Source organism: Oryx dammah, unplaced genomic scaffold (genome assembly GCF_014754425.2).
Source record: "Oryx dammah isolate SB20612 unplaced genomic scaffold, SCBI_Odam_1.1 HiC_scaffold_19, whole genome shotgun sequence".
In the NCBI taxonomy this organism is placed as follows: Eukaryota; Metazoa; Chordata; class Mammalia; order Artiodactyla; family Bovidae; genus Oryx; species Oryx dammah.
Genome location: NW_024070203.1, coordinates 32,400,092 through 32,405,130, shown reverse-complemented (window position 1 = coordinate 32,405,130; position 5,039 = coordinate 32,400,092). Strand labels below are relative to the sequence as shown.

Sequence of the window (5,039 nt, the reverse complement as noted above, 5' to 3'; positions counted from 1 at the left end):
CTGAAGCAGGGTATTTAAAAACCTGAGATGGTACAACCATGTCTCATGGTCCAGTAGGAAAAATGAATGGAAAATTGAGATGAGGACATAAACTGGAAAGACCAGAAACGAGGGCGCCTGCCAGGCTCTGGCGCACTGCAGTGTTGGGTTTTATGTTGGCAGAGGTGTGGGGATGCGAGCTTGAGCCCACTGGGCCAGAGCTGCAGGTGGACAACAAAGAATCCTGACAGGTGCACCACAGAGAGGCCACAGCGATTGCATCCAAGCTGGGTGCTCACTCCTTGGTTCAATGCCTCGGCCTGTCTCCAGCGGACTAGGAACACAGGACCAGCACGCCTTCAGACAGATCCACCTCCTCTACTGTGATGATTCCTTCTTGGCTGGGCTTCCCCTTGTCATGGGCACACACTCTTCCAGTCACTCAACATCTCCACTTGCACATCTCTACATGCCATGCCCAACACCAAGAGAGGAATTATGACTTCAAGTGCCTTTAGTAAGGGAAATGATATGGAGGAGTCCCTGAGGAAATGCTTCTAGTTCCTCATTTCATTAGGATGCTCTTCAGACATTTCATTTCAGAAGATGACATTCGAATACCCCAGAGTACTGTTTCTCTCTAGTACATACACATACATACAGACACACGCACGTACACATGTGTGGTACAGATACACACTTGCATGTGAACACACATATGCACACATGTAGAGACACGCATACATACACATCAATATACAAGCATGCACACATGGGCACAGATGTGTGTGTACACATATATTTACCCAGACACATATACAGACATGTGTATGTGAACACACATACCTGTACACTTGCACATGCATGCATATGTGTAGGCACATATGCACATGTACACATACACGTGTACAGGCGTGCACATATACAGGCATGTATGTGCATGTATGTGCACTTGTACATGCATGTCACATATAGACATGAGTGCTTGAGCATGTGTGTACTGCACGTGCATATACCTGTACACATACATGCAGGTGCATGCATATACATGCACATGTGCACACACACACAGGTACACACACTCTTTCATTCCAGAGACGAGAGTACGATTTAGCAAACCTGGAGTAGGGTCTAGAATCTGTACTTTCAAAAGTCTCAGAACTCCTTGGCCAGTTTTATTAACCAAAAATCTAGACTAATTTTTGCTTCCCTCAACCTTTACACACTGGACTAGTCCTAAATGTGGAATATCTCTTCATATGCTTATTTGACAATTGTATATCATCTTTGGTGATGTCTCTGTTTAGATCTTTGGGCCATTTTTTTAATTGAGTTGATCACTTTCGTAATTGTTGAGCTTTAAGAGTTCTTCACATATTTTGGATCAGAGTCCTTTATCAGATATGTCTTTTGAAAATAAGTCTTCCCAATCTGTGACCTGCCTTCACAGTCTCTTGATGTTGTCTTTCACAGAGGAGAGGTCTTTAGTTTTAGAGAAGTCCAACTTCTCGATTATGTTGTCTAATGGATCATGCCTTTGGTCATGTATCTAGAAAGTCAGCACCATACTTATGATTACCTAGATTTTCTCCTATGTGGTCCTGTAGGAGTTTTATAGTTTTGTGTTTTACATTTAGGTCTACAATCCATTCTGTGTTTACAAAATCAAGTAAACATGACATTAACTAAAATCTCTTCTTTAGAAATGAATAATTATGTGGGACCATTAATGAATGGTTTAAGATTCTGCATTGTCTTAGAGAAAATACTGTTTTACACCTATTACATATCAGAAACCAGTGCTCACAAAGCAAAAGTAATGAGTACAAAACTGTCATCATTTATCAGTGGAAAGCCAGAGTTTAAAACAGCATTACTTGTTTCAAATCCTTTGCTTACTGCCTGCCTTCTAAATACTATTAATATATCCTGTTAGGATATATTCAAGTGAACTTATATATTCAGTTTACATATTACTACATAAAAAACTACTTCTATGTGGATGTTCATAACATCCCTAGGAGCCCCAAACTGGAAACAACCCAGATACTCTTCACATAGTACATGGCCAAAAAGCTGGTGCAAGTGCACCATGAAATACTACTTAGAAATTAAAAGAGATAAACACCTAACTTGAGCAGCGACCTGGGTAGATCTCATTATGCTGAATGGAAAAGCAAACATCATCTCAAAAGATCACAGACTACACAATCTTATTAATATGACATTCTCAAAAAAGACAAAATTCTAGCGCTGGAGCATGGATGAGTGTCTCTGGGGAGTGGGGAATGGTCACAGTGTTAAGGGTTAGATGAGGAATTTCTATTGCAGACATTAAAAAGAACTATGTCTTGATTGTGATGGTAGTGATGCAAATCAACATACAGGGTATATTATATAGAACTACACACACACAAATGAGTTCAGATGAAAATGGATGAACGAGCTATGGCTGTCGGTGCTCCCCACACACTCATCACTAGCTGCTCCTCTGCCTTATCCACAGACCGGCTAATACAACATATTCTTGGAATAGAAGATCTTACTGTGGAGGTGACTGCCAATGACACCATGAGGTTTTATCCCTAGACCATTGATAATAAACAGTATTCAGCAGATATCAATCTGCGTGTGGGGCCACACAAATTTTTCATCACCGCAGAGACTGCAGTCTGTCCAAGTATTTGTGGTTTACTTCAACAGCACACAAAAATCTGGTCTTGATAGTGTTTCCTCCTGGCTTCCACTGGCAGAATAGTGGTTACCTGAGGTGATGATCTTGGTTTGCAAGAGAGTGCCTGAAAATGGTGTAAATTGAGAGAAAGCTCAAGTGGTCAAACATGGCTTTGAATTGGTAGAACTCAGTCTGGAAAAGTTGCCTGAGGAGGATGAGTTCTAAGAACTACAAGAGTGAAGCAAATTGTTCAAGCCTTGAATGCCAATGGCTGGTAGTGGTGAAGAATGAGAGGAACCAAGGCTTTAGCACTCTAAGCTCTTTGGCTGGACCAAATCATAGCACTGCATCAGCAGAAACCGGCCACTCAGAGCAGTCCCATCTGCCAGCAGCAGAGAGGACTGAAATTCTCTTGGATCATCAAGGTGGTCCATCTAACATAAGACTGAAGGCAGGAGGAGATGGGGGTGGTCGAGGATGAGACGGTTAGATGGCATCACCAACTCGATGGACATGAGTTTGAGCAAGCTCCAGGAGCTGGTGATGGACAGGGAAGCCTGGTGTGCTCCAGTTCATGAGATGGCAAAGAGTCGGACATGACTGAGCAACTGAACAACAAAGGAATTCCCTATGTAGGCCATCGACCCTGATCATATCCTGAGATTTTTGCGCTAGTATTACTGTGGAGAAACTTTCATTTCTTATAGTTTGTTGCCTGAGATGGTAGAGCTGTGTTGTCACAATTCATACCCTCAGAACAAGGGGAGACTCCTCTTCTGTCTCTGAACATCAGACATTTCTGCCAGAATAGTAACATCAAGGAGCAGACTTGGCGGGAAGGCACGCAAATGCGAGGCAGCAGGTGTCTCAGTGCCTGTGTCACTTGCAGGGCTGGGGGGCTCAGCTCCAGGGGAGCTGATCACCAAAGGGAGCTCTCCAGAGGAAGAGTGGGAAATACAGCAAATGAAACCCTTAGTTTTGCTTTTCTAGGCACTCTGTAGTGCACATCGTGAGTCTTCACTCTGCCATAGCTCTCAACTGGCTCAGGGCACACAGGCTGAGAAGTGCTGCTGGCCTGGTGTGGGTATGGACCTCATAGATAGCCTATGGAAACACAGCTTAGACCCATCTGTGTAACACTGTCTAAGCACTGAAGAACCTGCGACAGAAGGGATGGAATATTCCAGTTTCCAGAGGGAAGATTTCAGTGAGTGGAACATTCAGGAAGAACCTCTCCAGGGAACACTGGAGGCTATCTTCTTTAATAACTTTTTTGTTCTTTTTTTTAAAACTATTCTGAAGGTCTTTGAGACTGTAGTTTAGCTACATTCCAGCAGTCTCTTTGAGGTTGAACACTGGCCATTTACAGGGAATGTTAGGGAAATCAGCTCTGGGGTTGCAAAACGAAAGGTGGAATATGTTTTCCTTAAAACACGAAAGGTTTCAGAAAATACATTAGGTCATGTGGTTAGGGAAAACAGACTAGAAAAAGCTGTAAAGTTGATCTTGTGGGTTTAACAAAGCCAGGTGATTAAAATCTGATTCATTTATTTTTTAAAAAATGAGCTGTAAATAAGATTTATAATCTGTTTGACAGTACTGTGGCAATATCAATATCTGGTCGAGGTACAGTACTATAATGATCTAAGATCTTACCCCTGGGGGAAGCTGGGGGAAGACTTCACAAGAACTATCTCTGCCATTTCCTTTGTGTCTGTAATTATTTAAAAATAAACAAGAAGTTTAAAAGGTGATTATTCAAATACAGCATCGCTATGCTAGCAGTGTCTCTGATGGACATTCAATCTCACCTGCTTGAGACTTTAAGACTTACATCTTTTCTAGCGTCTCATCATCCTGGGTTGCTCATTTACTCTGAAGGATAGTTCAGGGAGGAGCCATAAACAGTATTTGATCTTCCTTTACAATCTTTGGAGCATCAACACTGATTAAACCATAATTTATGGTTCTATGTTGATTCAGCCATGAGCCAAATTTAAACCTTTTTGCAAATTTCCAGAATGTTCTGAGGGTCAGCTTCCTAAGCTGCTGATCGGTGACTATATCGCCAGCTCTATCTTCCAAGGACTTCATGACTCCAGGTACCCTTGCTTTGCCTCATTAGACTCTGGCCTTCTTGAGGTCAGAGACAACACTTGATCCTTAAAAGAACTCTTACCCTGTATCATTCTGCATGCTCAGGTGGCCTGAAAATACTTGGGCATACAGGAACTGGTGAGTTATGAGCTGTATGTGCATCTACTCATCAGTATTCTGAGCACTTGACATTGAAATTTAGATTTTGGCAATGCCAACCAAGCAAGCTTTGAACACAGATTATTTCTAACAAAGTATTATTTTCTACAAAGTACATTCAACTTTCTTT

At 42.0% G+C, this 5,039-nt stretch overlaps 1 pseudogene; it reads left to right on the top strand.

Moving 5' to 3' along the window:
- Window positions 1–2,427: 2,427 nt before the first annotated feature.
- LOC120878796 lies at window positions 2,428–4,813 on the top strand (annotated as a pseudogene).
- The last annotated feature ends 226 nt before the right edge of the window (window positions 4,814–5,039 follow it).